The sequence below is a fragment of the Lissotriton vulgaris genome, chromosome 9, assembly GCF_964263255.1.
Source record: "Lissotriton vulgaris chromosome 9, aLisVul1.2, whole genome shotgun sequence".
In the NCBI taxonomy this organism is placed as follows: domain Eukaryota; kingdom Metazoa; phylum Chordata; class Amphibia; order Caudata; family Salamandridae; genus Lissotriton; species Lissotriton vulgaris.
Genome location: NC_141697.1, coordinates 863253194 through 863266082, shown reverse-complemented (window position 1 = coordinate 863266082; position 12889 = coordinate 863253194).

Here is a 12889-nt window from a genome sequence, read left to right as displayed (position 1 = left end):
GTGATAGGCCGAGTGGCGTGAGCGGTAGGAGATATGGTCCCATTCCGTGTGGCTCAACACTCGTCCGAGCTCCCGTTCCCATCGCTCCCGACCGGGGTTGTGAATGTGAAAGGGGGGGGGCTGCAGCATTTTATACAAATCTGAGATTAGTTTAGCGTCCGACGTGCGAGTGATTAACCATCGCTCGTACCCCGTGATCTCCCGGTCTGCCTTATCGCGCACTTGGGGTTGTAATGCCCAGTGGCGCGCCTGCATATATCTCATACGCTCCGCTTCTGGGAGGCCGTAGTCCCGCTGCAAGTCCTGGAAGGGGACGACTCCCTCGGGGCCGTATAGATGATACAAAGGGCAGCAGCGGGCCGCCCGCCAGCGCTCGTAAGCACCGTGCTCCGTTCCGGGACCGAAGTCCGGATTGCCAATGAACGGCGTAAAGGGAGAGGGAAAAGTAGTAAGCTCATGCCTAACAGCCACTGAGTCCCACGCCCGAAGCGGGACACGCGTCACGAAAGATGCGTAAAGGTTAGGGGATCGATGAGCCCGCTTCAAGAATGGGACCTCCTGTAACGTCCTGCCCGCCACCGCTTGATCCTGGAACAGCCAGTGTTTGTCTGACTCCCACCGGCTCCATTCCACCAGATAGCGGAGTTGGGCGGCCTGGAAATATTTCCGTAAGTCCGGTTTCCCCAGCCCCCCAGATTCGGGCGCCAGCGTAGCGATGCTCCTCTTGATCCGCGGTCTACGGCCCTGCCACACGAACCGTGCAATGGCCGATTGGGTCTCTGCGAGCCACCCTGCGGGGGGCTGGAGCGGCAACGCCCTAAACAAGTATAGCACCTGAGGCAGGAGGGTCAGCTTCACTGCGGCCACCCTACCTAGCAGCGACAACGTGCCCTTATCCCACCGACCTAGTTCCTCTCTGATTTTCGTGCTCAAAGCCGCATAATTGGCCGTGACCATCGCCGGAAGGGAGGGCGCCAACAGAATCCCTAAATATGGAATCCGGTCCTTGGACCAGCTCAGAGGGTAAAGTCTCTGTAGTTCCGCTCTGGTGGCGCTAGTGAGCGAAATGTCGAGGGCGGCTGATTTCCCGAGGTGCACCTTGAAGCCCGCCCCCTCGGCGAAGAGGTCCAATTCCGCAATGCAAGCCGGCAGTGACCTCCGAGGGTCATCGAGCGTCAGAATGACGTCATCTGCGTACAGGCTAATCGCATGATGAAATTCACCCATCTTGACTCCAACGATGTCGGGGTTCTGCCAAACCCTTTGAGCAAACGGCTCCATGTAAAGGGCAAAGAGCAAAGGGGACAGTGGGCACCCCTGTCGCGTACCCCGTTCTATGGGAAAGGGCCGGGAGCTGCCTCCGTTCACTCGGACCACCGCGGACGGGAACCGGTAGCAGTTGAAGATCAGATGACGGAACTTCTCGCCTATCCCGAACTTGCCCAAGACCTTCTCTAGGTAGGGCCAGTGTACCCTGTCGAAAGCTTTCTCCGCGTCTATGGAGAGGAGCATCCTCTCCCCGGGGATCCTGGAGGCCTTCTCAAGAATATGAGTCACCCTCTTTGTGTTGTCCACTGTTTGCCTGCCAGGCGCGAAGCCCGCTTGATCCGAGTCAACCATGCCCGGGAGATGAAGTGCCAGGCGTGCTGCTAATATGCTGGTGAACACTTTCAAGTCCGCGTTCAGCAACGAGATAGGATGGTAGGATCCACAGGCAGTCCTGTCCTTGCCCGGTTTCGGGATCACTGAGACCGTGGCCTGAAGAAATTCGGGGGGAATGGCACCCGGCTCCGCGAAGGTGTTGAAAACGCGGGTCAGCAAAGGCGCCAGCTCCTGACAGAAGGTCTTATAAAACAGAGGGATAAAGCCATCCGGTCCCGGGGCCTTGCCCGGTTTGAGCCGGGATATCACCGTGACCACCTCCGGCGGTGGGGAGCGCCTCTCCCCTGCGTGCTGCCAGCCGTCTCGAGTGCTTCGTCTGCGGCGCGGCGCCGGGGTGTCCGTATCAGATGCAGTGAGGCCCAACACCGCGCAAACATCCTGGAGGGACCGGAGTTGGTGCAGTGTACCGTTCCATCTAAAAATCAGGTGGAAAGGGTGTCCCCAAGAGTACTGCGTCCCTTGCTCCCGGAGGAAGTCCGTGGCGATTTTGAAGGATTTTCTCTTCTGCAGCGTGACCGTAGATAAATCCTGATACAGGGCCACCGGGTGGTCTCGGAATCGGAAAGGCTGCTGTCTCCGCGCCTCGCTGAGGATCCGCTCCTTCAGGGGGAAGTCCGGCAGGAAGGCCAGGATGTCCGGGGGGGGGTGCTGTGGCTCTGCGGGGGCGACCCACCCGGTGCGCCCTGTCGATGCGGATCTGAAAGTCTTCCGACTCCCCTAAAATTGCACGGAAGAGGGCCACCAGGTATGCAGTCACGTCTTCACCCTCCTCGCCGGACGGGACGCCACGGACCCTGATGTTATTCCACCTGGATCGATTCTCGAGGTCCTCGGCGTGGGCCTGCAGCTCAATCTGTTGTTCCCGCAGCCGCAGGACCTCCTGCTGCAGATGGGCGATCTCCTCGTCTCTGGAGTGACCAGCCTCCTCCACGGTGTTGACCCGCTCCCCCAGGGAGTCCACCTCTCTCCGTACCTCGCGGACCTCCCCGGCCACCTCATGCTTCAACGTTTGAAAGTCCTCCCGCAAGGAGCTGAAGAGCGACTCGAGGAATGATCGTGTCACCGGGGGATCTCCGCCTTCAGCGCCCCTGGTCGGGCCGGGGAGGTCGTGGTGGGTTGATTCCCTCCGCTACGCAGGGCACCGCGCCCCAACATGTCCGGCAAAGTCCGATCACCCCTTCTCTGTCCCCTAGCGTTCGACATCTTGGCTGCGCAGGGGGCGTCGGTGGCCGTCGCTCGGCAAAGAGATCAACAGGGCCAGAGCAGCTACACACCAGTCAGGAAGCCCCGTCGCACAAAGATCCCGAGCAAGGCCGAGCAGCCAGGCCGGAGTCCACAAAATGGCCGCCCGTTACTATCAATAGGCCAACGCCCAAGGAGTGAGGCCTACCCTCGTCTCAGGTCCAGTGGCGAGAAACACAGCCGGAGGGCAGACTCGCGGGGCAGGGGTCGCCGGGGCTGGCAATCCTGGGGGAATATCTGCTCCGGGGGTACAACACCACTCCTCCACAACCAGTGTAGGGCCGGAGCGGCCTCACGGGGCGAGCACCCTCAAGCCTCGGACCAGCGTAGCAGCTCGATGCCGGCTCCGCCTCCGTCTATCTCCTCCGTGCAGCTCCGCTCTCGTCATCCACCTCCGGTCGGCTCCGCTCCGCTCGCGAAGTCCCCTTCGACTCCTACTCCGACACCGCGGCACAGGCACTTCAGCGGGCCACTCAAAGGCGGCAGGGCACACCGTCAGGATCCTAGGCCCGGAGGTCTCGCGGCTCCCGGCTCACACGCAGGCCGCCCAGCGGGCTCCGCCCCAGGCTATTTCGGTCAGAATCGCACCTCCGAAGGGGCAATCAAGGCTCAACAATCGCTCCGCACCGCCACCGGGGTCTCCAGGCTCAGTCACCGCATGATCCGGGGGGAATCAGCGGTTACGAGCGGTGCAGGGTTTCAGGGGCCCGGGAGCTCTCGGCAAGTGCGACCTCTCAGCCCGCGATCTTGGCCACACCCCCCCTGGATCCTATTTTGGATAGGAATTCAGCTTTTCAGTTTCGTCCTCCAAAATCCCACAAACAAATGCTTAACATGTGTTCCTTCACTCAGCTTCAAGATATATGGTGTCTTCACAATCCCACTGGAAGTGACTTTTCTTTCTTTTCTTCACCTCACTCTTCCTTTTCTCGTATTGACTATCTCCTTGTTCATTCTTCTCTTGTTTCGTCCTCCTCTTCTCCGCTTATTCATCCTATTTTGATTTCTGATCATGTGGTGGTTACTTTTACTTTGTCATCCTTTGTTCCTAAATCACGTGCTCACTCCTGGAGATTGAATACTGAAGTTTTGCATGATGCTACTCAGGTTACTGAATTTTCTAAGGCTATAGAAACTTTTTTCCATGAGAATGAAGGTTCAGTCTCTTCCCCAATCGTCCTCTGGGATTCGTTTAAATGCACTTTCCGTGGTCAGGTTATTAAATGTATGTCCAAACGGAATTCTGCTATTAAAAAAGAGCTTACAGATTTATCAACTGAAATTAAAACTCTGGAAGCCACCTTTAGGCAATCTAATGATGCATCCTGTTTACAGTTAATAAAACAACTGAAATACAAATATAATACTATCATTACCAAAAGAGCCCATATTGGTGTACAAGCGCAAAAATCAAAAAAATTACTGTTAAAGAATCGAGCTGGGAAGATTCTTGCAGCTACATTAAAATTTCAAGATTTCTCATTTAAGTCCTCTCAAATTTCTTCTATTACTGACCACTCGGGATCTAAAAAATTCCAAACTGGGGAAATTCTTGAAGTTTTTCGTGATTTTTATAATAAATTATATACTCCTTCTAATCAATCCTCTTTTGAGCAATGTCAGGATTTTTTTAAATCGGTTCCGGTGCAGTCGGTTTCTGAGGATGATCGTACTTTTTTAAATAGGCCGATTTCCCCTGAGGAAATTGTTACCGCAATTAAAGCTACTCGTTCTGGCAAGGCCCCGGGCCCTGATGGTTACCCTATTTTATTTTATAAAACTTTTCTCCCTGCGCTTGTTCCCAAATTGCAATCTGTCTTTGATTCTTTTGTTAAAGATGGGTCTGTTTCTGGTACTGCGGTTGAAGCTACTATTGTAGTGATCCCAAAAGAAGGGAAGGATCATTCGGATCCCAAAAACTTCCGTCCTATTTCTCGTCTCAACATGGAAGCTAAGATTTTTGCTAAAATCCTAGCCAAAAGATTGGAATCCTTTATCCCTCATCTTGTTCATCCCTCTCAAACTGGTTTTGTGAAAGGTCGTCTTGCGCGGGATAATATACGCACTTTTTGTCATATTCTTGCTGCAGCTAAACGGTCTCAACTCCCTGCCGCGGCCTTGGCTCTTTGACGCTGAAAAGGCCTTTGACAAGGTCTCTTGGCCGTTCCTTCGTGCTGTCTTGTATGCACACAACCTTGGTGACTCCTTCATTAATATGGTAATGTCCTTATATTCTCAACCTAGGGCTAACATTAGAGTTAATGGTGCTACGTCGTCATTTTTTAATCTTCGTCAGGGCACTAGACAAGGTTGTCCTTTATCTCCGCTTTTGTTTTTATTATCTATTGATCCTCTTCTCAGACTAATTGAGTTACACCCAGACATTAAACGTTTTTCTTTTGGGCCTCACTGTATTAAAACTGCTGCCTACGCAGATGATGTTCTTATTTTTTCAGACGATATCGCCTTGGCAATACCTGCTATTTCAAATACCATTTCCCTCTTCTCAAAGGTTTCAGGTTATACCTTAAATAAAGATAAGACGGAAATGTTCCCTTTGAATGCCTATTGTTTCCCTTCCCATATGGGTTCTGCTGGTTTTAAGTGGCAGTCTACACATCTGAAATACTTAGGTATTTATTTCTGTTCTACCTTATATGCCACTACTGCCTATAACGAATCCCAGACTCTTCTTAAAGTGCGTCGTCTTTTGGATACATGTTCCCCGAAACATATTTCCTGGTGGGGTCGCCTCCAGACTCTTAAAATGATGATCACACCCATTATTAATTTCGTTTCATCCATGCTTCCGGTTAAGTTATCAGATTCCTTTTTTCATGAACTTGACGTTCTGACCTCTAAATTTCTGTGGAATGACAAACGTGCAAGAATTGCATACAAATTTTTGCGACGACCTTGTGATATGGGAGGTTGCATATTTCCTGATTGGGAAAAGTACCAAACTGCCTTTTTGGCCTCTCAAGGTGCTTTATGGTTCTCTCCTCCACCTCTTCATGTTCCATCTTGGCTATTAATAGAACAGGATTTAGCATCTCCTTTGCCTACTGCCTCTTTTTGCACCACATCTACTTTGCATATCCTGTTTTCTCGTTCTATAATTCTTGATACAATTGCTGCGGTCAGGAGAATAGACAAGAAAGTGGCAATCCCAATACATAAAACTAGGTGGTTGTCTATTTGGCGGAATTCTAAAATTAAACTCAATATTACTCCCACCCTCATGTCCTATTGGGCGGCCAAAGGGATTTCTCTTGTTAAACATCTTTATGGTGCTACTGATGAGCCATTAGCCTTTTCCACCCTGGCTCAAAAGCATTCTTTAACTAACCTTGATTTTTATACTTTTCTTAAAATTAAAGTGGCCCTTGCTAAGGTACGTCTTCATCCTACCTCTTCTACCATTTCTCTTTTTCATATCTGGACTAAATCAGGTCACGAAGCCTCCAAGATTTATAAGTTTTTATCATCTGCTTCACTACCCGCACATACGGTTGCTCAACAAAAATGGTTACACCATTTTGATAATGAAGTTACGGATCATATTTCCTCAGATACTTGGCAATTGATTGGTAAACTTTCTCTTCGCAATAAAATCGCCCCATCTTTAATGCAGTCTAAATTTTTCTCTGTCAACCTTCTTCATTGGACGCCTGTTCGTCTACATTCGCTCAATCTTAAAGATGACAATTTATGTTGGAGCTGTGGATTATTGATGGGCGACTTTCAACATATGTTTTTTGAATGTTCCCTTCTTCAGCCTTTTTGGAACCTCATTCATAAACATCTCTCTCTCATCTTTGGTTTTGAGTTCCAACTCTCTTTTCCTTTAATGTTATTAGGTCCATTGGCTGCACCTGCTCTCCTACCCTTAGATCCAATGGAATTACAGTTGATGGATCTCCTTCTGACTGTTGCAGTGAAAGTCATACTTATGGAATGGAAATCCTTTTCCTCGGTTTCTTATCATACATGGTGGGCTTGGGTCTCCTTTTTGCGCAGTGCTCACACTTCGGTTGATCAAGCTCACCTCTCCCCATCTATCTCTAGTGGGGTTTGGAAAGCTTTGGATGATTATATGGATTTGTCGTCAAAAGGGTTCGTTGCTCAGTATCCTTTTGATGTGTCTGTCTAATTAGTGTCTTGTGTTTTTACGTGTTGGGTTAGTCCGGTGGGAATCCTTCTTTTTTCTACTTTTTCTTTCTCTTTCCTGTCTTCTGTCCCCTTCCACCTTTTCTATCGCTCTCTCTTTCTTCTTTCTTTTATTCTATATCCTCCCCTGACCCCGACTATAACAACTGATAGTGATACATTTGTTTATTGCTTTGATGTTAGCCTTTACCTAATTAGTTCCTTTATTTATAACAGGCTATTTCTACTTTTGAATGCATTTACTTTGCTTACACCTCAATTTTTAGCCTCTGATTGTGTGTTTATCTTGCCTCAATTGTATCATTTTTATTATATTATGTACCTTTTATTCTTTGTCACTTCTTTATAAAATAAAATGCTTTGAAATCAAAGTCTTTTCTCTTCCTTTTCAAACTCTCAAATTGTTTTGACTTTCTGAATTCATCACATATGTGATCATTTATTGTTAAATCCCTTCCCATTTGCCTGTCTCTTTCTCAATTCTTTCTTGATTTAAAAAAAAATCTGGCATTTTTAAATTGCAAACAAAGTTAGTATGCAAATTCCTATGATTAATATTGGCACAAATAATGCTATAATAATCCCTTTTCCAGCTGTTGTCAACAAAATTCCAATAACAGAAACTCCTATGCTCATGCTTTGGAAAATACTAGGAGGCATATTTATGACATTGGTGGTGAAGAGCCAAAGAATACCCACTGCAACCTCCATGGGAAATCTTCCTTGTCCAAAGTAATGCATTGCAACAATTTGCGCTGAGTTGCATTACTTAATATTTTTTTCAGCTATACAAACACACGCAAAGTCATCAAAAATATAAATTAGAGGTTTGCATCATGCATGTACCGCGTTACATGGCGCTAGCATGACACAAACCTCTCATAATTATGCCCCTAGTTGTCTCTAATGGTTCTAATTCAGGTTTTGGGTCAGAAATGTTCTTTGTGAATTCTAAAGTTTTCTTACTTTGATCAGGTATGTACGAGCAGCAATGCTGAACTTTTGGCATGTTGCAGAAGTCGCCTTTCTCTGATGCTAGGCAATTTTGTAAAACAATGGCTCTAAAATCCACTAATTCTGTACCTACAACTTATAAAGCTCCAGAAGTACTGGTTGCCAATTTGTCAACAACTGTTAAAAGCACTTGGATTTTCTCATCACTTAAAAGGACTCCTCCTTGTGGTATGATTACGCCAAAAACATCTCCAACTAGTTGTGTTCCATCACCTATATTAAGTGTGTGTCTATGTGATGGTGTCATTGTTAATACATCTATACTTTTATACATGATACATTTTAGAAAACAGCAAAGCTAAATAGCAAATACTCTCCCAATCAGTCAGAAATTGAAAATAAGCATCCTGATTGCTGTTTTTCCTCCTTATAAAAATTGCCATGTACCTTCCATAATTTCAAATGTGTGCTACTAATTCCTACGTGTCTATTTCTACTTCTGGTCTTCTTTTGTAAACACATATTTTCCTTTTTTGTCTTTTATCTAATTTCAATTTTGGACAAATCATTATCTTTTTGAATTTGTCTTCTTTCTTCCAAATGTTTTTCAAAATGTTATGTTATGTTATGTTATGTTAGTTTTGTCTTTTATAGAGCACGGCTACTCCAGAGAGTGTCCCGGCGCTTTTATAGAAAACCAGTTATAGAGTAACACAACACAAAACAAGCAAAAATGAAACCGCAAAAATCAAGAGAAAAAACGAATTACTGGGCGACAGGCCAAGTTTTGAGGCCCTTCCTAAAAGTCAATAGATTAGAGGTACTGCGTAGTGCCAAAGGCAACGTATTCCAAATCTGCGGTGCCAGCAGCCTGAAAGAGCGACCCCCAATGCGGGCCCTCTTTACTCGGGGTACCACCGCCAAGAACAGTGATTCAGATCTCAGAGATCGTGTCGGCTGGTAGAAGGCAATCCTCTTTTGGAGATATTTAGCTCCCGAGGCATGGAGAGCCTTGTGGGCCAGGGTCAAGGCCTTGAAAACTATCCGCTTCCGGATAGGCAGCCAATGAAGCGACTGCAAGAGGCCTGAAACTCTGGCACGTCTATAAAGGCCAAAAATGGCCCGCGCAGCCGAGTTCTGGACGACCTGCAGACGTTGCAAAAGATATTCCGGCAGGCCAAGATACAGGACGTTGGAATAGTCCAATCTTGAACCGATTAGGGCCTGCACCGTCATCTTCCTATGGTCTTCTGAGAGCAGAGGAAGAAACTTACGGAGCATCCTCAGGAGGCCAAAACATGTCCCCGTGAGAACAAGGATCTGAGATCTTAACGCCAGGCCATTGTCCATCTTGATCCCCAGATTCTTAGCTAGCTGGGATGAGTGCGCTGGAGGAAACATGTTAACAGGCCACTATTCCTGCCAATCTGGGTCGTATGGGCAGCTGAAGAAGAGTACCTCAGACTTGTCTGAGTTGCACTTGAGGCTGTTAAGCTGGAACCAGTTAAAAACAGCCCCAAGGCACTCACGGATGCTCTCTCCATCAAAATCTTCTCCTTTCCTGCAGGTAAAGAGGAGCTGGGTATCGTCGGCATAAGACACGATCTGGGCCCCATAAGACTCCGCCAATGCCGCCAGAGGGGTCATAAAGATGTTAAAAAGAGTCGGGCTCAACACAGATCCCTGCGGAACTCCGACTCCCAAAGGCGGCATCAATGATGTAAACCAGCTAAGCACCGTCCCCCTCAGACCGATCTCATAAAGTCTGGTGAGGAGACCCTCATGGGGGACGGTGTCAAAGGCCGCCGACAAGTCCAGCATTATGAGCATAGCTTTGCCGCCCGAATCCCGCGCCTCTTTTATGGCCTCAGACACCTCCAAAAGCGCCGTCTCGGTGCTTAGATAGGGGCGGAAGCCAGATTGAGTGGAGTGCAGCAGATTGTGAGATTCCAAAAAATTGGAAAGCACGATCTGAACGTGCTTCTCCAAGATCTTAGCCAACGCAGGGAGGAGAGAGATTGGCCTGTGATTGACCAAGGCCTCCGGGTCTAGACCCGGCTTCTTAAGAAGGGGAATGACGATTGCCTGCTTCCAGGCCTGCGGGACCACCCCCCCCGAGGAGAGATTCAAGAGTGGATTCGCCAGCGGATTTACAACGTCGGCCATTTTCGCTAGGAATTTGGCAGGGCATCGATCAAGAGGCGACCCAGATTTAAGATTGGCCATAAGTGCCAATTACGAAGGAACTGAAATAGGCGGAAAATCTGCCAAGACTGAACCCGAAAGGGCCCATGGACCTGGCCCATCTTCAAGGCTCGGAGGTACTTCAACTGCCCTCAAGGGAAAAGAATCCTGGATCGATTTGATCTTGGTGGTAAAGAAGTTGGCGAGGGCAGAGGCCCATGAGTCAGAGGGGGCGGTCAGAATCAAATTACTTCGAGAGGGCGTGAATTCCCTGACGATCGTAAAGATCTCCTTGCAAGAGTTAGAGGCAGCCTCTATCCTCCTAGCAAAATATCCTTTTTTCTCCGAGAGGATGTCCCGATGATAGGCCTTGATCGCTGTCCTGTAGACAAGCCTGGCTGCTGGATCATACTGAGCACGCCACGCCCTTTCAGCCACCTTGCATTGCCTTCGAGAGACCGACAGTGCTTCGGTGAACCAAGGGGCAGAAACCCGTTTCGATGTTAAGCGGGGGCCGTCTCAGGGGCTAGATCGTTCAGCCTATCTGTTAGCCACGCCTGCAGGGACTCTAAATCTTTCTCTAAAACACGTTCTTCTCTCTTTTTACTGTGTGAAATGTTTGAGTTTCTTCCCTCTAATGTCACAATAAATCCCTTCTCTACGTGTTTTATTAAGCAGGTTAAATTGTTTTTGTATGCCATAACACTATACATAGGCATGGATGATCTAAAACAATACCAGGCTGTGTCCGTTTTTTTTTGCTTGTGAGTGTAAATTCCTGCTCTTCACTACTGAAGCTTTAGAAAGAACCAAATCATAATCTAAGCAAAAGTATTCAAAGTGTTCTCTCTTATAAACTAATGTAGCAAAATACTACATCTTATTGTATAGGACAAAGGTATATGGTGATTAGTTACCTCCTCTGCTGCTGATGAAGGTAAGTGGGCACAGATGTAGAAATCCTTTGCATCTAGTGCCTGTTTATATTCTTGCTCTAATCTAGTACATGCGTTACTAGAGTAATGTTCTTGTTAATAACTCATGAATGAAGATGTGATTTTGTCTCATATACTGAGTGTGTGGATGCTGTAGTTTTGGGCATTAACATAGATGTCTGTCTCAGATGTAAAAAAAACCCTATTAATGTTGCTCTAACCACTAATACTCTTACTGAAAATGTCATACCAATAATGATCTTGCATCTAGCTCTATTTAGAAAACATGTGTTAATCTGTAATCACAATTTCAGTTTTTTTTTCAGATTGTATGAAAGCAGTTTCTTGAGAGAAAATGTTTATTTTGCAGTTAGCTTTTTTGAACTTTCTCTTTTCTTAAAACAATTAGCTGCTCTCAATCTTTATTTACAATAATCTTTGTCTAGTCATCCCTACCACTACTCCATCTTCTTCTAAATGTGTTATTCCTACTCTTCTTCAGCAGCCTTGGGCCTACAGAATCTTCTTTAAAATAAAATCAAAAATATTTCAGTCTTTTGCACTTTCTCATTTAAGGGAGTATTTCAGAAATCTTTTCAAACAGATTTTTCCCCAAATTGATTTCAAAATTGTTTTCAAAACTATGTCATGGTGGTACAAACAGTTCTGATCTCACAGGAAGCAAGTTTCCACTGGCTCATGTAAAACATTATTCGTGCAGTATGTCCATTGAGGTTATTACATTGTATTCAAACCTGTACACATTATTCCTTTGAAATACGTATGTCTCCATTACCCCACACAGAAGCCTTTTTTTGTATTCAGCTGTTTACCTCGAGATTTTTTGTGATTTATGCTTGCCATGTTCCAGCGGGTACTTGATGGTATCTGCATGTTCCGATATCTATTTGTTTTTTGGATAGAGCACAGGACTCCAACCTTTGAGCTAATCCCTAATATATAGGTTAACTAAAGATACATCGACAGTGAGCACAAAACATGTCGTGTTTTAAAGAAGGTATGCAGTTCCTATGTGACAAGGGGAGTTAGGGAGAAGATAGGAGTGAAGGGGAAAGACAGATCTTTCTTCGTGCTGCCCTCACACACCCCGAGGGGTGTCATGCTTCATCGTCGGGTGGGTGCCCCTCATCAGGCCGGCGCTGCAATGCCTGATGCGTTCCCGAAACCGGGGCTCTTCATCTGGGATCCTTTGGATATGAAGCCATTAGGTGCATGCGGGTGTGGGGGCTGGGTAGTGCACAGTGAGGTAAGATAAAATAGGTCTAGGGCAGTCCCTTACAGTACATTTTAATAAGAAAGGTAGCTCTAGCCTAGGTAAAAACAAAAGTGTGCCCCTGTGGGGAATAATAATGTTCCTGAGGGCCAGGCTAAGTGTGTAAGGTCTAAATGTATCGTGCCTGTGCTTGCCCCTAACGGGTCAAATGGCACTTCTTCAGGACACTAGTTAAGTGAAGTGAATGGGTGCACTACCACCTGGTATGCCAACACATTATCCAATATTGCTACTGGGGATATTCCAGAAACCAATAAAAGGATAACTCACCATGGAAAAAGGACAAAACATCATGAAAAAAACTATATAAAATGGCGGCTAGCTCGCTTCAGAGTAATAGGAAGGCCAGTACATTAGAGCCACATAACATGAATGGGGTGGGTGTGCTGCATTCAGATAACAGCACATATTAGCACATAAGAGCACATATTACCAAGTGGTCAGTGTG